Genomic DNA, 25,164 nt, shown 5'->3' on the forward strand with positions numbered 1-25,164 from the left:
CGAACTGCGTAGGAATTATATGTTTCACAATAGTGCAATTGAATAAAAAGTCATTGGGGTGTTTGAATTTGATTTTTAATTTAAATAACAGCTTATGTAAAACGAAGGGATGAAATAGTTTGCCTAATGAAAATATGCGAAGACCAGTTAGGATAGGTGTGTGAATCGCTCTGTAACGAAATAATTACCAATTAACAGATTAACTTAAGAAATTCTCAACTACCAATGCCGAACATTGATTTTTCCTAATTCCTTAGTGAAAAACTTCTTGAGATTAAAACCATCTTTTCATTCCTAATCACGATAATTTTATACCAAGATTCTATAAGACATAGTCCGGATATTATGATCGCTATTCATCAAACCCTTATTCCTAAGTGGTTATCAGTGATAACGTTATGATTAAAAAGCATTGAGACGGTTTGTCAGACCAAATCCCAATCGTGAATCAACAAAATACTTTCCAATATAATGAAGCAATAAGAACTTTTAATCATAAACTCAACTTCATAAAGATAATCTGAAAACAAACGGTAAAGGTAATTCTTTACATCACATGATCCAGGGACATCACCCTAACAAGTAATAGTTTAGCTACTCATGGAAAATGTCAAGATAACATAAATTAAGGATGAAGACATTACAATAAGAGAAGTGTGAATGGATCTTTAATTGCGGATGCTCTTGAAGATTTCTTCGCCGCAAACCCTATCGCTTCCAATCCCCTGTTCTATCGTTCTTCAGTAATCAAAAAGTGATTTTCTCCTCTCCAAACAGTGACTAAATATCTCTCAGCAATTATTTTGCTTCGAAAAGTCCATAATGCCCTTCCTTAAGTGACTGATTCAAGGATTTGAAAACAAATATTTTTCTGCGCGCAAGTCTGACACGGCCGTGTCACAGGACACGGGTGGCCGTGTTAGATCTCTGACTTCTTGGCTTTCACAACATTTAAGCATTTCTCTTCAGCAAGTGTGACACGAACGTGTCACATGACACGGGTGGCCGTGTCACAGCTCTGTCTCACCAAAACTCACTTCTTCTTGTCTCGAATCGTGCTTTGTATCTGCATAACTTAAAACACTACCAACACAAGATCAAAAGCAATGGGAAAACAACAAAAACTAGAAAAGATAACACACAAAATTCATATACGAAAATAAACAGAACTAACAAGAACTAGACTGAAACAAATTAAAATACCACCGAATGAAGTGCTTTTCCATTGATTCGAACACAGGAACAAGGTGAAATTGGTGACCGATCACAACCCTAAACTTAGCTCATTACTTGTCCTCAAGTGATGGATGAGAAAAAAAGAGGACACCCATGAACTTTTCTTTTGCTCCACAACACAACTGATGCTTCCACACTTGATATTTACTTCCGTGTCAAAGTGTTCGATTCCCCTCTCCGAAGTTTTTCCGTTGCACTTCATTGTTGACTCATTCTTTTACCTGCAAGCTCAATCACACTCCTCGCAAATTCTCTCTGGGTTAAGTGTTTCACTCATTCATCAAGGCATGCATATCTACTCTTAAATTTTTGTACACATTCTAACACAATTCCACATAATCAATAACACACACTTTTTGAGGACTTATGGGTTGTAACGGGGTTTAGGTTAGGTGGGATAAACAAAGAAGTTGGGTACGAGGGTTTATGGTTTTGTATCAACTAATTCGTCCGAGATATTTTTGCACATTACATTGTATTTGGAGTGTTTAGCGATTTTTTTCTGCTTTCCGAAGTTTTAGAACTCTTTAAGTGATGGCAAGTGTGTAAAACAAATTCAATTTCTTTTTCCTTTTTGCAATTTCTTTCTTTTCCCCTTTTTTTTATATTCTCTTTTTTTTTTCTTTTTACACTTGCCTTCTTCTTTTGCTACCGGACTCGGTTACCCCAAACTTATCTTTTCGCATGCTTAGCACAAAACTTTTGTACGTAACCATAGTTAATACCAAAAATAAGGGAAACATGAGGGGTTATGAATTTTTATATTTTTTATTTATTTTTAGAAAGAAACAACATGGGCGATGGGTCAAGATTGATTAACGAAGGATTACAGACATAAAGGTTGGGTGAGAAAGGCTCAGGGTTAAACAAACAAAAGTGCCTTAGTGTGTGTGATCAATTTGTGTACTATATGAAGAACAAATGCAAAATTAGAGTGATAATGCCATACCCGATGCTCTCTCATGATGAAATAAAGTGTTTGGCTTTGTATATCCTCACATGTTGAGTATTGCTTACAGGATCAACAATGGTCTCCATTTTGTACAACTTCATGTCCGGTTCGGGTTACTCTAAACTCATTCACTTGGCACCATCAAGTTGCGTCTAGCATTTTTCTTCAGTTGTGCCAACTTTCACAGGTGCCCCGGAAGCCAATTTAAGATGCGTCTTTCCCCTTTTTCACCTTCATTCCCATGATACTTTCCTCTAGAATCACATTCATCCTGGTGCACAGAAGACTCAAAACACACATAAAATAAGGAAATAACAAAAACGGAAATAACATAAAATAACTAAAAATGAAAGAACCTCCCCCACACTTGGACTTAACATTGTCCTCAATGTATAAGAAAGCATAAGGGAGACTTACAGTGCTCACTGAGGCGGAGGTGGAGGGTATGGAAATTGCAACATCATGCGTTGTATCATTTCCTGAATGTTATAAATAGCAGTCCCTTGCCGGGTTTGCTCCTCTCCTTGGCGAGTTTGCTCGATCCCTTGCCTCAATAGCTCCTCTCCTTGGCGAGCTTGCTCCGCCCTCAAATACTCAATCTCAGTATGCATCCACCCCCACTGGTCCTACGGCATATGAGATGTGCCCTCATCAAATGTGTTGGGATGTGGACCTGTTTGCTCGTCTTCCTCATTCTGCTCCTGGTCATCTTCACCACCTGCATCCAAAAACTCAAGATCCATGTCACCTTCCCCATTCGGGGTGGTGCTGGTATATAACCAGTTAGCTCTATCATAAATGGACACACGATTAGGATTAGGCAATTCCAAAATGTGAGCCCCATGAATCATCAAAGAATAAGTTTGGGGCTGCACAGAGATCATTCCCTGCTTGATCAAAGCAGCCATATCAATCTTTAAAATACGAGGGACTACTTCTTGAAGATTTTGCATTTATGTACTATACCCTAAACCATCAGCCAACGCAGTTACAATACCCCCAATAGAAATATCCCCTGATTTTGCTCGGCTAACCTTTTCAAATGATCCGCTATGAAAGCGGCCGCATTAAGCGATTTTTGCTCAGCCATGCAGTACAAAAAATATAATTCCCGAATGGAAACTACGCCGGGGATGTCTCCTCTACCAAAGAGGGTATATGCCAAAGCCTTCTGGGCATAGCGGAAGCAGGGTTTTGGATACTCGTCGCTTTTTCCCCTTTAGGACAATAAAACTCTTTGGCTGTGATAGCTATCCAAAATGCTTCTGGGTTAAATGAGTTCGGTGCCCTACCCACACCCGAACTCGGTATCCTCAAAGCCTCCCCAAAATCTTCCAAACTCAATACATGGTCCATATCAAACATACGGAATTTTAATGTCCCGTAATGCTCTGGTTCCACCCTGTTTGTTCTCAGCTTCATCTCAAACTCATAAGTGCTTAAAAATTCATAAGTTAATCGCTCAAAACTGGGAGCCTCAAACTGAATCAATCTAAGCAAACCTAGTGAGTGAAACATACGGTGAATCTCTATTTGAATTCCTAAACATTCAGTAGTAACATCACAAACATACCTCGGCGGGACAATCTTTCTCCGAAGGTGGGCATTGTACCTCTCTCTGTGAGCATCCAACCGGAAAGTAATTCCATGGTTGTTTCCTTCTCTTCTTGCTCTTTGAGTGGGTCTAGACGTCCCAGCATTGTCCCTTCTCTGCACATCTTTTCTTGGAGGCATAGTGGCACCCTACAAAAATTCACAAACAAAAAAAAAACTACGGTGAAAGTAAAAATAAATTAGAGATTAATGATTTGGATGATGAGAGGATGAACTTTTGTGAAGACGGATTGTGATTTGGTGAAGATTAGAGGGTGAACTTGGAGGTTTTGGGTGAGGGTTTAATGGAGGCTATGGTTGGAGAAGGAGAAGATGAATAAAAACTGGAAGAGAAAGAGGAAAAATGGTGGAGAGAGGTAGCAAAAACTTGTTTTTAATTGGGTTGCTTAAGAGAGAGAGTAAGTTTAAAATTGGGGGGCCCACCACAAAGATAGTGGATTTTTCACAAAATTCTGCGTACGCCCCTGACACGGCCGTGTCACAGGACACGGGTGGCCGTGTCAGAACTCTGCCACTCCTCCAAAATTTAATTTTCGAAGAAAAACCTCCAGGGCCCGTGACACGGCCGTGTCACATGACACGGGTGTCCGTGTCACACCTCTGACTTCCCCAAAATTGTTTTTTTCACGCCACTTCTTCAGGATCTGTGACACGGCCGTGTCACAGGACACGGGTGCCCGTGTCACACCTCTGGGCTTCCAAAACTTGATTTTTTAAATTCTCTTCCACAAATTGAATTCTTTTCTCTACCCGCTTCTCGCTTCGCAAAAGACACACCGCTTGTACCTACAGAATACAATGCAAAAACAAATAAAACTATTAAAAATAAATCCCGTGGGTTGCCACCCACGAAGCGCTTTGTTTAACGTCGCATGGCTCAACGGTTGTTCATTTCATCCTGCAAGACGAACAACTTCAATCCTTCCACCTGGTTGGTAATAAGGTTTTAGCCTGTGCCCATTCACCTTGAAAGTATCCCCATTTGCTTGATTTTTGATCTCTATAGCTCCATGAGGAAAAACTTTGTGAACCGTCAACGGTCCCGACCACTTTGATTTCAACTTCCCTGGGAAGAGTTTTAACCTTGAGTTGTATAAGAGAACTTGTTGTCCCTCCCAGAACTCCTTATGCTGGATCTTTCCATCATGCCACCATTTTGTTTTCTCTTTGTAGATCTTGGCATTTTCATAAGCTTGGTTGCAGAACTCTTCTAACTCATGGAGTTGAAGAAGTCTAGAACTTGTCGCTTTAGAGAGATCCATATTGAGAAACTTTGATGCCCAGAATGCCTTATGCTCTAACTCTAAAGGCAAATGGCATGCCTTCCCATACACAAGTTGATATGGCGACATTCCAATTGGTATTTTGAAAGCTGTCCTGTATGCCCATAGTGCATCATCCAGCTTTATTACCCAATCCTTCCGAGAGGAACTCACCGTCTTTTCTAGAATTTTCTTGAGTTTCCTGTTTGAAACTTCAACCTGCCCACTTGTTTGAGGATGATAAGCTATGGCTATCTTGTGTTTCACGTTGTATTTTTGGAGTAGCCGTTCCATGAGGTGATTCAGGAAATGTGTTCCTTCATCACTTATTAAAGCTCTTGTTACTCCAAATCTAGCAAAGATGTTTTCTTTCAAAAACTTCACCACCACCTTAGCATCGTTTGAAGGTAGAGAAACAGCCTCGACCCATTTTGACACATAATCCACAACTACTAGAATATAATTTTTTCCAAATGAAGGTGGAAATGGTCCCATGAAGTCTATACCCCAAACATCGAACAACTCCATTTCCAACATCGAGTTCTGAGGCATCTGGTTTCTTTTGGATATGTTCCATGTCCTTTGGCACTTGTCACAATGTCTCACAAACTCTTGAGCATCCTTAAACACGGTTGGCCAGTATAGCCCTGATTGCAGAACTTTAGCTGTTGTTCGATCACCACTAAAATGTACCCCATGTCATACCCTAATTTTGACCCCCCATGAGATGTCACACCTCTAAACTTTTCATCAAGTTAAAACAAATGCTCAGAGCAGTCATTTATTACCCTGATACTTAGTCGAGGGTGTTCAGAAACAAAAGAGCTCAGGCAAAGGATCAATCAATAAAAGGGATGGTCTCCAACAAAAACATAGGACTCAAAAACTTCATTCTATTCACCTATGATTGATTAGACACCCATCACCTGGACTCAGGTTAGCTTAGTTCACCAGTCTAGGGTTTTGAGCCCATCAAGGACTAAAATCAGGGATCACATTTGGGAAACCCAAGAAAGCCCCAGGGCATCACTCAAAGGTTTCAATCATCTTCAATTAGTTCACATGACAATATCCCTTAGGCATTACACTTCAATTCAAGGTCTACAGTCATCAATTTCATCTGGTCGACAATTAGGGTTTTTGACCTAATTCACCGAGATAGTTGACTTTATAATCAGGACATGGATCTAAAACTCAAAACATGACTCAAGGACTTCTATTACCTCAATATAATCCATTCACATCATTCATTTGAGGGGGGAAGTTTGATTCATCACAAAAGTCAAAGATTTCACTTCATTAGGAAAAAGTCAACTGTACAGGATTATCTTTGACTTTTAGGATTTTTGGCCAAACCATAACTTTTTAAGATCAATATCATCAATATATGATTATTAGAGTCATTTGGCAAAAGAAATTCAAGAAAATTCATCATGGATCAAAAAGTCAGGAATTAGGGTTTTTAAGGGCATTATGGGAACTCAAAATTTCACCTACACAACTCAAAATCTTCCAACATGAAAGTTGTAGATCTTGGAAAATAAAACAACATGTTACATAGAAATTTTTTTCAAAAGATCAATCATTTGAGAGATTTAGGATTTGGAAGTTAGAGGTCTTAAAAACTTAGAAATTTTTCTAAGTGTTTTTGACCTAGTTTTCTTCCAACTTTGGGCTCATTTTTCACAATTTTCCCAAATGATTCTGAAGAAACCCCAAACTAATGAATTGAAGTAGATGTTTAGGGCTTTCCAAATTGTGCTCAACCTCCTCCAAATTCATTTTGAGCTAGGAGTTATGCTTGTTCAAAGTTGGCCTCATGGAGTAAAATTATAGGTCATGTACAATTTGAAACTTTGCAATTTTGTGCAAATGGCTTCACTAAGTGATGTTACACGACCCATAATACATCTGCAAGCATACCATACATCCATTTTCATCATTGCATAAGGATTGAAGAATATTCCCAAAAACAAAGGCATGTGATTATGTAATGATTACATTTGGGAATTTATGGCAAATTGATGAATCACCAAAGGAATCTCTTCCCAACCAATTGGAGCTCACTTCTGCATCCGAATTGTCCCCTAAGATCAAGCAAAACCGATGGCTAGGGAGTGGTATCAAAGAGCTCATCATTGCACTTGGAATATTCTTTGAATTCCTTCATGGCCAAGAAACCAAACTCAATTCACTAAGCAAGCTTACTATCTCCAATTGCTCTGAACATTTTGCCTATAAATACAAGTGCATACCTCAGTATCAAACACACCAAAGCAACTAAATTCCTTGCTTTCTCCTTCTCTCTCTCTCATGCTTATGGTTTTTCAAAGTTCTTTGGCAAGAAGAATCGTTTTCTTCAAACCAGAGCTCTTCTTTGAGAAGTAAGCATTATAACATCTCAAAGAGGTTCATTGGAGTTGATCCAAACATCTGGATCACTTCTGTAGGTGGGAGAACACCATTGTTGCTTTCATTTTGGAGCATGTGCAGTTGGAGGTCCATAGAGCAATTCAGAAGGTTGTTAGAACAAGATTTGTTCTGATCAATATTCTTAGTTTTGATGATAACAATGTATATGAATTTTCTATGAGATAATGTGGTACTCTAATCCTATGCAATTTCCATTTCAGGAATCACATAAAGAGTATGCACAAAATCAGCGCAAGAAGCACTGACTCAGAAGGTTCAGCATGCAACATCAGAACATGGTCTGGCAAGACATCAGAAGATGGTCAAGCAGAATCAGAACATGGTCTATGGAAGCATCAGAAGAACTTGAGATCAGAAGAAGAAGCACTGAAGTTCTCATGGTATCACGCTAAGAAGCACTTCAAGGTCAGAAGACAAGAAGATGCTATGCACCAAGCTGTTTGACTCTGATGATATTCAAACGTTGTTTACACAAACATCAGATCAGAAGCAAGTACAAGATGGCAGGCTACGCTGACTGACAAAAGGAACGTTAGTAGCTATTAAAGGCAACGTCAGTAGACACAGCGAAAGCAAGGCTCGAGGTAGTTGACAAAAGAGTGAAACATTAAATGCAATGTTGTACGGATCACACAAAGCATTAAATGCTCCCAACGGTCATCTTCTCAACCGCCTATAAATTGAAGTTCTGATGAGAAGCAAGGTTACGAACTCTGAATACAACACTTGCGCAAATATACAGAAACGCTGTCAAATTCAAAAAGCTCTCAAACTTCATCTTCAACCTCACTATATTGCTGTTGTAATACTTTAGTGAGATTAAGCTTAAACTTAAGAGAAAATCACAGTTGTGATAATAACTTTATAAGAAGCATTGTAACTCTTAAAAGAATTTGTTTACATTAAGTTGTAAGAACTAGAGTGATCAGGTTGTTGATCAGTATACTCTAGAAAGTCTTAGAGGGTATCTAAGCAGTTTGTTCCTAGAGTGATCAGGTTGTGATCAGTATACACTAGAAGACTTAGAAGTTGTCTAAGTGGAAAACCATTGTAATCTTGTGTGATTAGTGGATTAAATCCTCAGGTGAGGTAAATCACTCCAAGGGGGTGTGTCGCGGGCGAAAAATCGTTTTGTTCCTCTTTTTTGTGGGATGAGACACCTGATGCCTTCTTTGGGCTCGAGTGCTCAAAAAAAATGATTTTTCTTTGTTTCGACCAAACTTTTTATTATTTCCAAAAGAGGAAAAGGAAAAAAGCTGCAATAACCTAAAAGTGGGGGGAGAGATCTTGGGTAAGAGGGTTGGTTATACGAAGGGAAGGTATTAGCACCCAACGTATCTATAGTACTCTATAGGTTTCTTTGCTTTGTTTTTCATTCCATGTTATTGAGAGGTTCTTGTGAAATAGGTGGGACCTAAGGTGTTTGTTTGATTATGCTCGCAAAGATCATCGCGATCCTCTGCATACATATCCCCTAGAGGGAATCAGAGCATCTGTAGCTCGGGTCTACGGGTGCTAAGGTTTGAATGGTTTTTTTGTTTTGTTTTGCTCGCCAAGGATCGACCTTGTGCCTACGTATTCTCAAAGGGATGTTGAGAAAGTCAGAGCAATCGTAGTTCCCACTTATGCTAGTGGAAGCAAAGGAAAATAGACAAATGTCGTCTAAATGCTAGATGTATCTAATCTATATCATCACATACATCTGTTTGATTTTTGTTTGAAAATCTTTTCATTATAAGCCCGGGGCCATGCCACTTAGGGTGCTTAGAATGATAAAGATGTTTTTGTTGTTTAACCAGCCTTGTGGCAAAAACTTTCAATGAAGTCAGCCTTGTGACAAAAAGTTTTGATTAATCAGCCAGCCTTGTGGCAAAAGTTTCAATGAAGTCAGCCTTGTGACAAAAACTTTGATTAATCATCCAGTACGGTGGTAAAACAGTTTGATTGATTAGCCAGCCTTGTGGCAAAAAAGTTTGATTGATTAGCCAGCCTTGTGGCAAAAAGGTTTGATTGATTGATTGATTGATTGTTTGTGATGATATAGAAGAGATACTCCTATCATAGAGATGATAAATGTCTAATCTCCTAGGGTGTTTTGATTTGGATATTGGGGATGCTTATAAGAAGCCCGTGGGTCCTTGTACGAAGCCCAAGAGGAGGCTATCCGAGGGTCCTTGCATTGTAAGCCCAAGAGGAGGCTATGGGAGGGACAATCCAGGGTCCTTGCATTGTAAGCCCAAGAGGAGGCTATGGGAGGGACACTCGTTTGTACAAAGCCCAAGGGGAGGCATGGTATAGTTGGTTTGAGCTCTTAGAGCGATTTCACCGGGAAACCATACTCTATGTCCTAACCTAAACTAGGGAATTCTTTGCACGAAGCCCAATAGGAGGCTATGGGGAACCTAGTGTTGTACTAAGTTAAACAAGCACACATATCACACATATGAACAAACATGAAAAAGTATGAACAAACATGAACAGGTATGAACAATTATATATATGACAAAGTGTGTGTATATAATGGAGTTTATGAAGGAAATATACCTGTAAGCATGCTCCATTTGTATACACGGGGCTCGGGACTTATACTCGAGGAGAGGTCCCTTTGAGTTTATTCAAAGCTATGTAAACAGGTTTTTACAAAAGGGCTTGGGACTTATACCTACATGGAGGCCCATGGTATTTTTGGGAAGATTTAAAGAAACCTTCATTTTTGGTTTGTTATTCAAAGTTAAAACAAATTGATTGAGATATGTACAAAAGGCGTACAATGAAATACCTAATTTCATGTACTGGAATGGGTATGTACAAAAGGGCTTGGGACTTATACCTACATGGAGGCCCATGGTATATTTACAAAACATGGTTGATTGTTTTATTTACAGACGCGTTGTTTGAAAAACTGTTTGAAAGTTTGTTTTGAAAGAAAGTTTATTGTTTAGAGAAAAAACTGTATAAAAGGAAAAAGGAGTGGGTCTTATACTCTCTAATATTCGAGAGGCCCCACATCGTTTTGAAAATCAATTGATCAATTAAAAAAATATTTAATCAATAGTTTCAAAAAGAAATGGTTTATTGTTTTGAAAAGAATGATCGTTCGTCTTAAAACGATTTTGAATTTTGACAAAAGTCAACTTAATTAAGTTAAAACAAGTTTTAATGCTTAATTAAGACCTAAGTAATTTAGGGTTTGATCACAAAAAATATTTACGAGTGATTAGGTTTGAAAATTAAATGAAAAATAATGTTTAAAGTATTTAAAAACACTTAAAAATGTATCATTTTAAACCTAATTAAAAACATATTAAATAAATCTTTTTTTGTGATTTTTTTTGGTATTGTCAAAATATGTATATTAAATAAGAAGTGTGTAAAAAATGAATCAAAAATAAGTTGATTTGAATGGTTAAATTAAATGATGAAGTTGTGTAAAAAATTGAAGAAAAATAGTTGTAAAAAATATGGTTTGGTCCTGCCAGGGTTTGAACTCACGCCCTCTCTCTCACCAACCAAAACACTTGCCAACTGAGCCACGCTTGTGGCTTGTAATACATATGCTTCCATTTAATTATATTTTGAAATTGATATTTGAAATTTCTGAACCAAAAAACGCGCCAAGAACACAATCCCAACTGAAATTTGAAAATCTCTAAAACTGTGTTGTTTTGATCAAGTGAATAGCCTATCTTGCTCGATTTTTCACCAGGAACATGATGGTGCCATTTAATTTCATTTATTTTTGCTCTAAGATGGTTAATTTTCTGATGAACATGAAGAACCCTAAAACTGAATTTGATCGTGAAATGATGTATGTGCAAGTTATGATGCAATTGATTGAGGGTTAATGATCCTCATATGTGCAGAAACAAGATGGCAAAGCAATATTTCATTTATGATGCATGATTCATAGAGTTTGAAGTTCATGAGCACTTACCTCAAAAACGGCCAAACTGGAAATTGAAATCGTGCCTGGAGGTGTTACAGATGCTTTGTGACGATCTGGATAGCTTCAGTGATGATTATGGAACATGTCTGAATGCTTAGAGTGAGCTGAATTCATCTGAGCATAGCCATGGGACCCGATCTGCAGTTGCTTGGAGTGAGGATCGAATCTGATGATGAAGGTGTTTCAGATCATGAATGATGGTTGGGATAGTTCATATATGGTATATGGATGATGTTAGAAGTGGTAGTTTGGACAGAATTGAGCCTGAACAAAAATTGGCATGATAAGTCTCATGTTATGCATATTTGGAGGTGAGATGATGATTTTGAGTTTTCAGGTGTTTTGGAGTGTATGAGTGATTCAGACACATCATATATGACATTTAGAAGTTGTGGGAAGCATCACTTTGTTCAGAACTTGCAAGGTTTGGAGGTTGAGTTTTCTACCTCACTTTGAAACACATGACTTGTAATTCAAGAAAGAAGAGAGAAAACCTATAATTGTGAGGTTTTTGGGTGTGATTTTGAATGAGGTAATGACCTCTATTTATAGGCCAAAGAGTCTGAACTCAGAGCTTTGCAACTTGCTTCAAGAAGTGATGATTTGGCTTAAGGGATAGAAAGGAATCTTTCACATTTAATGCAATGGTTAAAAGTAACTAAACCATGGTTATTTTGGCCAAGCTTCTTATCTCTTTCCTATCTGATCTTAAACCAGAAAATATCATTCAATCATTGCTTTGGTGTGTCATTACTTGCATTATTTGGCAAATTGGTTCATAACTTTGCAAAAATGGCTTGAAATTTCAAGTGAAATGGTCACTAATGTCAAAATTCAAAACCATAGCTACACTCCATATTTTTTCATGCTCTTGGACATTTTGGAAAGCTCATGTTACACACTTCAAAACCCTAGTTGAAAGTTTCTTCAAGATCCTTAAGGAAGTGGGTGAAAAAGATCCATGAACTTTGAGAAAAATGAAGTTTCAAGTGAAATTTTCCAAAGATGCCAACTTTGAAGCTCCATATCTCTTAAATGGTTGATCTTATGGAAAAAATTTATATGTGTCAAAGTTGTTTATTGGATCAAAATCTACAACTTTTATGTTGGAAGTTTTTTTCAGTTTGTAGGTGAAATTTTGAGAAATTCCCTTTCAAAGTTTGGAAAAAACCATGAAAAACACTTAGAAATTTTTCTAAGTATGAAAAGTCAAACTTTTGACTTTTTGATTCTTGATTGATTTTCTTGATTTTTCTTAATCAAATGACTTCTCATATCATATATTGATGATTTAAAACTTCAAAAGTCATGGTTGACCAAAATTCCCCAAAAGTCAATGGTGATCTTGTACAGTTGACTTTTTCAGACGAATCGCGTTTCTGGAGATTTCAAATGAAACAGGCTATCCTTATCAAATGAATGGTATGAATGGATCACATTGAAGCATTAGAGGATATTGAGCCATGGTTTGAGTTGTGGCACCATGTCCTGATTAAAAAGTCAGTTGTTCAGTGAATTAGGTCAAAAACCCTAATTGTCGACCTGATGAAATTGATGACTGTGGATCTTGAATTGAGATGTAATTTCCATTGTATATTGTCATAGGGATTATTTGAAGATGATTGAAACCTTTGATTGACTTCCTGGGGATTTTTAGGGTTTCCCAAATGTGATCCCTGATTTTAGTCCCTGATAGTTCAAAAACCCTAATCTGATGATTTGAAATTTCACTGTTGATCAATCCTTGTATAGGAGATGTTATGAGTCAATGGATTAGGTCAAAATGATGTACTTGGGGTCTTGAGGTCATGTCCCAAGTCATTAGGTCAAATCCTGAGCAAAAGTCAGGAGTATGCTATCTTCAGTTAAAACCCTAATTTGGTCGATTCAAAGCTGTTGAGCTTGTTGAAGTGAATCTCTGAGGACCAAATGTTGATTGTTGATGAAGATGATTCATTTGAAATGAAGGGAGAACAAAATCCTAATTGATTTGTACTTGTACTGATGAGTGTTTTCTTGTTTAAACCCTGCTGAGCACAAGTAGCAAACACAAGCTATGCAATTTGTTAGAGATGCAAATGATGCATATGCAATGATATGAGGTGGTATCTTAGGTCAAAAATTGGGGTATGACAGATGCCCCTATTTAAGTTTCTTCAACCTGAGACATGAAGATTGAAAATCTTCGTTTTGATAGGGTGGAAGAGACTTAAATATCAGAAGACGCAAATTTTGGACCTAAGATACCAAAATTGCGAATGATGCAAGGATGTCTTTACCGAGGGATATCAAGAACTGACTCCACTGGGGAAAAGAGATCGGGAAGGATATCTCAATCCGTTTTAGGAAGAGAATCCGTTTTATCGGGAAAGCAAGTGTATGCTTCACCTGGGAATGATAGCTTTGTAAGAAAAGCTTACCTATCGACATTATCGACTATCAGCATGGGGATAGACTTGACAAGGTAAAAAGAGTTTCAAAGGTTCGGTTAATATTACCGGCTATCAGCCTTGTGATAGACATGTTAAATAATATAACCAGAACAAAAGGTTACCGACTACCAACCTTGTGATAGTGGTTTTGAAGACATGATCAATTATCAGCCAAGTGACAAAATGATCCTGGAGACTTTGCTAGGGGAATTACTGGTTATTCAGCTTTGTGAACAGTAATAAGGCCCTGATTGTCAAATGGTCTTCATGATTGATTTCCTTGAGAGGAAAAAAACTTTTGGAAGAGACATAAGCTGCTCTAATGACGAGGCTATTGCTTATTGTCTATTTTTTCACGACTCTGTTTGAGGAATCGGAATTTGAATTCTTGGTAAAGACAAGGTTCTAACCAAGAATGAATTGGAAAGAAACAGTCAAACAAGACTTTGTTCCCAATGAGGAATGAACTCAAAATGGGATTTTCTCCTTCGTTTTGAGAGGAGAAACTAAAGCAACCTTCTTCCACGAGGAATGATCTCAGTGGGGAACTGGAGAAAGAATGATATTCTTTTCTGCTTATGGGTGACAACCTACTTGAATAGATGACACGCCCATATCTGTTTCTTTTTCTTTTCTTTCTTCTTTCTTTTTTTTTTTTTTTTTTTTTTTGAGGATAGATATGTCCTTAACAAGTGATTTTGAAGCAAACATTGAAAAATGCAAGAATGCATAAATGATGCAAATATGTATGAATGATGAATGTCATGAATGTCGCATGCATGCTAACGAGACTGACAGACAATGAAGTATATACTGGAGAAGGACCGACGTCGCAATACAACCTGATACTTGGCAAATGTTCTTCAACACGGTGTAGATAACACAGGTGATGAATGGTGTTGCATGTTTTAAACTTCTTTGGGGAAGATAAACATCTTTTCTCATTGAGATGGAAGAACCTCCTCACTGGAGATGGAAAATCTTCGTCACTGGGGATAAAAGACCTTCTTCAATGGGGATAGAAGAGCTTCTTCACTGGGGATGGAAGAGCTTCTTTACCTCGAGGGATAATTGCTTCAAGAATTCTTTTCTGGGACAAGAATACCGTTGTCTCAACAATTTTTCCAGGGCGAATCCTTTTGTTCATCCTATGGAGACGACTGCTGATGTTCCTTCCGTTGTTCACAACTCAAAGGAAAATTTCGCTTTTATTTTGAAAAAGAAAAGTGAAGTAAATTCATTTAAAACTTATTTTTCCTTTTTTTGTTTCAAAAGTGAATAACACAATTAAAGCGTCATTTTGCAAGCTGAAAGAAATTAAAGATTGCAAACAAATGGGCACAAGGCTCAAATTTATTTAATAGGATGGTAATCAGCTAAAGGCGTGATTCCATAGAGTATTTACAAAAGTTGGAAATGGTAATTATGCGGAAAAGGCTACATTGAAAGCAATAACCACTATTCCCCCTAACAACTTTGAGTTCCAACTGTGCTTGTCGCTTCAGATTGGCGATGATTTGATTGAAGATCCTTTGATGAAAAAGACTCCTCAGGTGACGAAGTACGGACTGATGCAGTTACTTTGTCATTAATCCCTAATTTTTGCCTAGATTGCCCTTTCAGGTTTTCAATCTACCAGGATGAATTTTTCTGTTTATTGTCTCTAATTTTTGCCTGGACCGCCCTTTCGGGTTTTCAGTCCACCGAGACGCTCATTTTTGCCTAAGTCGCCCTTTGCGGGTTTTCGACTTACCGAGCTGTTCTTTTGTAACTTTTTAGACAAAGTATTTCTTGACTGCATCAGCATTCACAGGATATGGGAGTTCATCACCATCCATGGTCGCAAGAGTCATGGCGCCGCCAGAAAATGTTCTTTTGACAACATACGGGCCTTCGTAATTAGGAGACCATTTGCCCCTAGAATCTGGTTGAAAAGACAAGATCTTTTTAAGCACGAGGTCGCCTTCTCGAAATTCACGAGGTCGAACCTTTTTGTTGAAGGCTTGTTTCATCCTTGCTTGGTATAACTGTCCATGGCATAGAGCAGTCATACGTTTTTCTTCGATTAAGTTCAACTGATCGTATCTGTTTTGACACCATTCAGCCTCTGATAACTTAGTTTCCATGAGGACTCTCATTGATGGGATTTCAACTTCTACGGGGAGCACAGCTTCCATGCCGTATACTAGAGAAAAGGGAGTTGCCCCTGTTGAAGTACGCACTGAAGTACGGTACCCATGTAAAGCAAATGGCAGCATTTCATGCCAGTCTTTGTAAGTGACGACCATTTTCTGGACGATCTTCTTAATGTTCTTGTTGGCGGCTTCAACGGCGCCATTCATTTTTGGTCTGTAAGGAGAAGAGTTATGATGCTCAATCTTGAATTCCTCACACAATTCTTTCATCATTTTGTTGTTCAAGTTTGAACCATTGTCAGTAATGATCTTGCTGGGAACACCATATCGGCAAATGATGTTATTCTTGATAAACCTTACAACCACTTGTCTTGTAACATTGGCGTAAGATGCTGCTTCGACCCATTTGGTGAAGTAATCAATGGCTACCAAGATGAAACAATGACCGTTTGAAGCTTTCGGCTCGATCATTCCAATCATGTCGATACCCCACATGGAGAAAGGCCATGGAGATGAGAGAACGTTGAGTAGAGTCGGTGGCACATGGATCTTATCTGCGTAGATCTGGCACTTGTGACATCTCTTCACGTGTTTGTAACAATCAGATTCCATTGTCAACCAATAGTATCCTGCTCTTAAGATCTTTTTGGACATTGCATGCCCATTTGAATGAGTTCCAAAGGACCCTTCATGCACTTCATGCATTAACATGTCTGCTTCGTGTCTATCCACGCATCTGAGCAAAACCATGTCGAAGTTTCTTTTGTATAGCACATCTTCGTTCAGGAAGAAACTGCCAGAAAGTCTCCTTAGAGTTTTCTTATCTTTGTTTGATGCCCCAAGTGGGTACTCTTGAGTTTGAAGGAAGCGTTTGATGTCGTGAAACCACGGTTTATCATCGATGACTGCTTCAGTTGCAAACACATAGGCGGGCCTTTCAAGGCGCGTGATTCTGACTTTAGGCACATCATTCCAGTGACTGACTTTGAACATGGAAGTTAGAGTAGCCAAGGCGTCTGCCATTCGATTCTGATCTCGAGGTATATGATGCAATTCAACCTTGTTGAAGAAAGTCAACAGACGTCTTGCATAATCTCTGTAAGGAATCAAGCCAGGGTGGTAAGTTTCCCACTTGTCTTTGACTTGGTTGATCACGAGGGCTGAATCTCCATATATGTCTAGGATCTTGATCCTTAAGTCAATGGCTTCTTCGAGACCCATGATACAAGCTTCATATTCTGCGATGTTGTTGGTACAATCAAACAGTAGCCTGGCGGAGAACGGGATGTGAGTACCCTTGGGAGTGATGATTATTGCCCCAATTCCATTGCCAAAAGCGTTTACTGCTCCATCAAAAATTAGGACCCATCTTGATCCAGGCTCAGGACCTTCTTCAGGTAACGGTTCGTCACAATCTTTCATCTTTAAGTACATGACATCTTCATCAGGAAAGTCAAACTTGAGAGATTGATATTCATTAATTGGTTGATGCGCCAAATGATCGGCGAGAATGCTTCCTTTGACCGCTTTTTGAGCACGGTATTCAATGTCATATTCGGATAACAGCATTTGCCATCGGGCAATCCTTCCTGTTAATGCAGGCTTTTCAAAGACATACTTGATCGGATCCATTTTGGAGATTAACCAAGTAGTATTGTTGATCATGTATTGGCGGAGACGTTTTGAAGCCCAAGCCAAAGCACAACACGTTTTTTCGAGCATGGAGTAACGAGACTCACAGTCTGTGAATTTCTTACTCAAGTAATAGATGGCATGCTCCTTCTTACCGGTTTCATCTTGCTGTCCAAGCATACAACCCATGGATTCTTCCAACACGGTAAGGTACATGATTAATGGTCTCCCTTCAACTGGAGGAATCAATATTGGTGGTTCTAACAAGTACTCTTTGATACTGTCGAACGCTTTCTGGCAATCCTCAGTCCATACAACCCCTTGATCTTTGCGGAGAAGCTTGAAAATCGGCCCACAAGTAGCAGTCATTTGAGAGATAAATCTGGAGATATAGTTCAATCGTCCGAGAAATCCTCTTACTTGTTTTTCAGTTTTTGGTGCAGGCATCTCTTGAATAGCTCTGACTTTGTCGGGATCTACTTCAATACCTCTTTGGCTGACAATGAAACCCAAGAGTTTTCCAGATCTAACCCCAAAAGTACATTTGTTAGGATTCAAGCGAAGCTGATATTTCCTTAGTCGTTGAAACAACTTCAAAAGGTATTCAATATGTTCTTCTTCTGTGCTGGACTTGGCTATCATGTCGTCCACATAAACTTCAATTTCTTTATGCATCATGTCATGAAAGAGAGTAGTCATTGCCCTTTGGTAAGTTGCGCCTGCATTCTTTAATCCAAATGGCATCACTTTGTAGCAAAAGGTACCCCATGGGGTGATGAAAGATGTCTTCTCCATGTCTTCAGGAGCCATCTTAATCTGATTATAACCGGAGAACCCGTCCATGAAGGAAAAGACGTTGAACTTAGCGGTGTTATCAACCAGCATGTCAATATGTGGTAATGGAAAGTCATCTTTTGGACTGGCTTTGTTCAAGTCACGGTAGTCAACACACATTCTGACTTTGCCATCTTTCTTCGGAACTGGCACTATGTTGGCCAACCATTGAGGATATTCTGAGGTGATTAGAAAACCTGCGTCGAGTTGCTTTTGAACTTCCACTTTGATCTTGTTAGCCATATCAGGGTGAGTCCTTCGCAATTTCTGCTTAACCGGCGGACATTCTGGCTTCAATGGCAAGTAATGCTGAACAATATTGGTATCCAACCCAGGCATGTCTTGGTAGGACCAGGCAAACACGTCAACATATTCTTTGAGAAGGTCTGTCAACTTACTCTTGACATCAGCATCAAGCAGCGATCCAATGGTCACTTCTTTTTTGTCTTCTTCAGAACCCAAGTTAATCTTTTCTAAAGGCTCTTTATGGGGCAGAATGGCTCTTCCCTCGTGCTTAAGTAATCGAGAGATCTCGTCCGGGATCTCCTCTTCTTCCTCTTCTTCGGCTTCGAACACAGGAAACTCAAAGTTGGGAGAGGGCATAGGGTTATTGCATTCAATGGGTTTATCAATAGTAAATCTGCACATGTGATTTATATTTATTTCAGAAAATTTATGAATGCAGGAGTGTATGCAGATTTTTTTTGAAAAAGTTTTTTTTTATTTTATTTATTTTGGTTTTTTAGGATTACCATTTCCAGAAAAAAGCAAAAATAAAACATATAATGTAGGGAATTCAAAATGACGCTTTATTTATGATTCATTTTTGAAACAAAGCCCTAAACACAAACTCATTTGCCTTGGGCAGGACAAAGAGGGAAACTTTTAAAACAAAGCCCTATACACAAAGTTATTTGGGCGGAACATTTAAAAGCAAAGCCCTATAAAACATCTCTCTGCTTTGGGCAAGGCAGGAGGTCAAAATAACAGCGAGGTGATTACTTTGAGCGGCGAACAACATTCGGAACGTCGACAGCTTTCCAGTAGCAACGAACTCCTCTGTGCATTATGTATTCAGGAAAATTCTCTTCAGAATTATCTCCAGTATTGACATTGACCGCTGGTCGAGCAGGATTTGAAGGTCCTGGTTTGTCACCCTTGTTCTTTGTAGAGTTGAAACGGTCTTCTTCCACCTCTTGAAGAGCATATGATGAATCACAATCCTGAGAATTTTCAGGATGTATTTCCCAGTCTTCAGGATGAAGAGACTCATTGTCAGCGACACTTTCTGAGTCAGCTGCGGGATCATCTTCCCCTTCATCTTCAAAAATGGCATTTATGTGATAATAACCACCTTCAGGATTATAAACCTTGGTAGATGCATTGAAGTTGAAATCTTCAGTAATTTCAGGCTGCTGAGAAAATTGACAAGGCTGATAAACCTCTTCTGGTTGACTATTATATTCAAAGGAATCTCCCCATCCAGTTGGTTGGATATCCTCAATCGCAATCTTGTAACTTTCAGGTGCAGTATATTTCACCATGTAATCAAATTTTCCACTTGGTTGTCCCAAGGTGTCCCAGATTTCTGCAGGAACAGGCTCAGTTTCTTTGCCTTTGGATTTCTGTGACGGAGGATATGGTTCTTCCTGAGATATGTATCCCGAGTCATTGAGATAACATTTCCATTCTTCTTCATCATCGGAGAGACCTTCTTCGATGCATTCTTCGATAAGGACATTAACCTCTTGAGGAATTGGGTTAAGGAATCCTCTACTAATGAATGTTTCCTTGATCGGACGAAGGGTTTCATCCTTCTTGGTGCAGTTTGAGAACATCGGTGAACATCCGAGCCCTGCTCTAGTTTCATTCTTGGTAGGGATCACAACTTGCCCCCAGCCAGTGGTAGTTCCATCTTTTACTACTTTCACTGCCTCTTTGTAAGAAGAGATTGATGCTTTCTTTTTGGAAGATTCGTCTTCTAAAGAGAGACCTTGGAACTGCGTTCCTTCCACATCATCAGCACTTATGAAAGAGAAATTGGATAAATGGCTCACCATCAAGGCTTGCTCTCCACTTATTGTTACCAATTTTCCATTTGTTACAAATTTTAACTTTTGATGGAGCGTAGAAGTTACTGCCCCTGCTTCATGGATCCATGGTCGTCCTAACAGACAGCTATAAGCAGCTTGAATGTCCATGACCTGGAAGGTGATTTGAAATGTATGTGGACCAATTGTCATGGGAAGGTTGACTTCGCCAATAACAGATATTCGCGATCCATCAAATGCTTTGACAACTACACCACTGAATTTCATAGGCATTCCTTGGTAAGACAAGCGAGCAAGAGTCGTCTTTGGCATCACATTCAAGGAAGATCCGGTGTCTACCAACACATTGGACAAAGAGTCTGACTGACAGTTCATAGAAATGTGCAAAGCAAGATTGTGATTTTTACCCTCCTCGGGGAGTTCTTCATCACAGAAGCTTAAATTGTTGCAAGCTGTTATGTTGGCTATTATCCCATCAAAGTGATCAACAGTCACATCATGATCTACAAAAGCTTGATCCAAAACTCTCATCAGGGCTTCCCTGTGTGCTTCAGAGTTTAAAAGCAATGAAAGTATTGAGATTTTTGAAGGAGTCTGCATAAGCTGATCCACAATCTTATATTCACTTCTTTTGATAAGCTTCAAAATTTCATCAAAATCAGGATTCACATTGGTTCCACTGGATTGACCAACATCAGTGTTTGTATTACTGACAGGAATTTCCTCAGGATTCCCTACTGGTGTATTCACAGGATTTTGTCCGGCTGCAGGAGCAACAGGCTGTTTCGGAGGTAGTGGAGTATACACACGTCCACTTCTTGTTACACGACTTACATCAGCAATGTTTATAACAGATGAGAGAGTAGGCAAAGGAACTTCTTGTCCGTCCTTTATCATTGTGGCATTGTAGTTGTATGGAACTGCCTTGTCAGAGTCATAAGGAACAGGTCCAGGTAGACAAATGATCAAAGGAGCAACAGGAACCTTTGGCTTGTTGTAGGTAACTTCCATGCGCTCAGGCATGTTGAAATGAGGAACGATGACGTTAACTGTAGGCATTTCCGAGTTGATATCTGAGACTAAAAGTTCATGCGGATAACATCCTATCATGTTAACTTCATTTTCATCCCTATTTCGGTAGATCTCAATAGTACCATTATCTAGCAAAACTTGGAGATCTCTTCTCACAATCGAACACCCGTGAGGATCCGCACAACATATTCTACAGGAACCATATTGATGCTGGCAAAAATTCTGCCCCCGACAAAGAGTGGCGTGCATTTGTACCAAATTTGCTCTTGAGAAGTTGATATTATAGACTCGGTATTGGCCAGGACATCCATATACCATGTTTACAACATGCCCTCCATGATTGGGCAGCGGATTTGCTTGCACATTAGGATTCAAATTTCTGAAAGAGAGGAGATTAGACCTAACCAACCTCTGAACTTCATGTTTCAAAGCTATGCAATGCTCGAGATCATGGCCAGATGCTCCTTGATGATAAGGGCATGAGACCTCAGCTTTGTACCACCATGGGAGTTTCTCAGGTACTGGTGGTGGTGCTTTAGTTTGAACAAGATCTCTTTCAATCAAAGCAGGGTACAATTCTGTGTAGGTCATTGGAATCGGATCGAACTGTGGAGCTCTTTGTATTCGATTCTGATTATTGTTAAACTGCTGAGCCTGTGGTCGAGGCTGTTGTTGTTGAAACTGAGGAGTGAATCCCGGATTTGGTGTTGTGTTAACGACTGGTGTGATAGAAGCAACCTGTCGTTGACGATTGATGTTTCCTCTTGGCTTCCCTTGGGATACCATGTCAACATTTTGTTCTTTCTTCTTTGGGAAACCACTTCCGAACTTTTTGGTTCCACTTGAAGATCCACCTTCTTTAGTCAAACGTCCGGTTCGGACTCCTTCTTCTAGACGCATCCCCATGTTTACCATTTCGGTGAAATCACTTGGAGCACTAGCAATCATGCGTTCATAATGAAACGGGCCCAAAGTGTTCAAGAAGATCTTTGTCATCTCTTTCTCTTTTAACGGTGGATTAATCTGAGCAGCAGTTTCTCTCCATCGTTGGGCATATTCTTTGAAAGCTTCATGGTCTTTCTGAGCCATGGATCGGAGCTGATCTCTGTCTGGAGCCATATCCGAGTTATACTTGTATTGTCGGACAAAGGCCTCACCTAGGTCATTAAATGTTCGAATATTAGTGCTATCCAAGCCTGTGTACCACTTCAGTGCGGCACCAGTCAAACTGTCTTGAAAGTAATGGATAAGCAACTGATGATTATCTGCATAAGTAGACATCTTTCTGGCATACATCACAAGATGACTTTGTGGACAAGAACTTCCTTTGTACTTTTCAAAGTCAGGGACCTTGAATTTGGCAGGTATTTGTACACTGGGAACCAAACATAGCTCCTGAGCATTCTTTCCAAACAAATCTTTTCCACGGATAGCTTTAACTTCCAACTGCATCTTGTTAAACTGCTCTTGGAGATCTCCCACAAGATTACGCTGATTTGTGCTATCACCTTGATCATGATAAATCTCATTTCCATCGTAGGGAACAGTGTGAACCGTAGGGGTCGGAACTGTCATAGTGGGTTGAGAAAGTGCCATAGTGATTTGGGAAAAAGTTACCCCTGAATGTGGAATAAAAGCCGAACCTTGTGCAGCAGGCGCTTCAGTTGTAGCTGTTTGAACCCCAGAGAAATTATGGCGGAATCCTGTACCAAAGCTGAAAGGCGGGCCCCAACCTTCTGGCATGGAGAAAGATGGAATACCGAACGCAACTGTAGAAACTGGAGTAGTGACTTCAGATGTTACCGTCGCTTGGCTGTTGGGTGGCGGAGGCTGATTCTGTGCGGCCATTAAGGAGTCAACCAGAGTAGTGAGACTTTCCAACTTTTCCTGAAGGGTGGTCACTGTACCACGAAGCTCAATATTCTCTTGTTCAGAGTGTTCCATTACTCTTCTTCTATTCGAACGAGTATTGTATCTGTGATCTGATTGCGAGCGCGGTCGAGAAACTTTGAGACGCGACAGCTTGACGATCTAATGGAGAAAGATCCAAAAGATAAGACTCTATACAACAGACTCGATATGCAGAATGATGTATGTAAAAAGAAATTTATGATTTTTCCAAATATTTTAAAGATTATTTTCTTGCAAACATTTGAACACAAACAAATCTTTTATTCATTCATCTTTTTTTTATTTTTTTTTTTATTTTTTTTTTTTATTGCAATAATGGGAAATGTTACAACATTGGAGCGTAGCTCCTTACAAAAGCAAATGATAAATAAAAAAGCTAAACAAATCCTAAGCATCTTCATCAGACGAAGAACCAAATGCATTGTGCAGCTTGAGCTTCATGATTTCTTTCCCATAGTGAGCTTTTAATTCGGCCTTTTCGATCTTCAGCTTGTCAACAATATTCTTCCAATTATCAGGAGTCGGAGTGTTGCTTGTTGAGCCTTCCAGATTTTTCTTGCTTTCTCTGATGTACCTTTTGATTGCAGCGTCTTTCTGACGAATCTTCTCATCTTTACTCATGAGCCATCCATCTTGATAATAGAGAGTTTCTTCGTGATCTTTCACTCTTTTCTTCAACTTTCTATTTTCCACCTTAGTGCTACGAAACTTTTCTTCCCAAGCATCTTTTTCTGTCCTCATCTTAGTCAAAGTTTCTTGGTATTCCTCCATAGTGGGAATGTTGGGTCGTTGAGATACGGCAGGAAACATGGGTTTTTCATAAGCATAAGGCATTTGGAACTCCTTTGCTCTTTTCTTTACCCAGCAGGTGTAGGCGTCCATGGCAATGCAATTTCTTTCCTCACCTTTTTCTTTCCATCGGACGTCGTACCAGGCTCTCACCATTCTTGCTTTCAACCTTTTAGGATTATCCCCTTCTCGGTAGAAGTAGCCTTCCACTGCGGGACCAACGGGTTTAATTGAATTTGCATACCCGAGTTGTCGTCGGGCCAGGACCGGATTGTAGTTAATTCCTCCTTGTGTACCAATGAGGGGTACGTTGGCGAACTCTCCACAACTTTCAATGGTTTCTGTACCACGGCGAGCCAAGGTATACCAACGAATATCATTATTAGTAAGAGACATAAGTCTTCGAGGCCAACGCAAACCTTCTCGGTTTTCCGTGAAAATAGGAGACTCAGGTAAGTGTGAAACAATCCATTTGAACAACAAAGGTGCACAACATACAATGATTCCACCTCCTTGGCGATTCCTATGATGGACAGAGAAATACATGTCACCAAGCAAAGTCGGAACGGGATTTCCAATTAGAAAGATTTTTATGGCATTGATATCAACAAAGTTGTCGACATTGGGAAACAGAACCAACCCATAGATGAGCAAGGCTAGTATAGCTTCAAAAGCTATCATGCTACCAGTTTCGATGAAATCAAAGGCTTTCTTTATTAGGAAGTGTGAAGTTAATCCCGGGAGGTTTCCTTTGGTAGTCCAATTACTCTCTACTTCGGACTTTTTCATGTGGATACTCGCTGCAATGATGTGTGACTTAGGAATGGCTTCCAAACCATTGAAGGGTATTTTGTCAGACACAGGAATACCTAAAAGATTGACATATTCTTCCAAGGTCGGTACCA

The sequence above is a fragment of the Vicia villosa genome, unplaced genomic scaffold (assembly GCF_029867415.1).
Source record: "Vicia villosa cultivar HV-30 ecotype Madison, WI unplaced genomic scaffold, Vvil1.0 ctg.000903F_1_1, whole genome shotgun sequence".
NCBI lineage: Eukaryota > Viridiplantae > Streptophyta > Magnoliopsida > Fabales > Fabaceae > Vicia > Vicia villosa.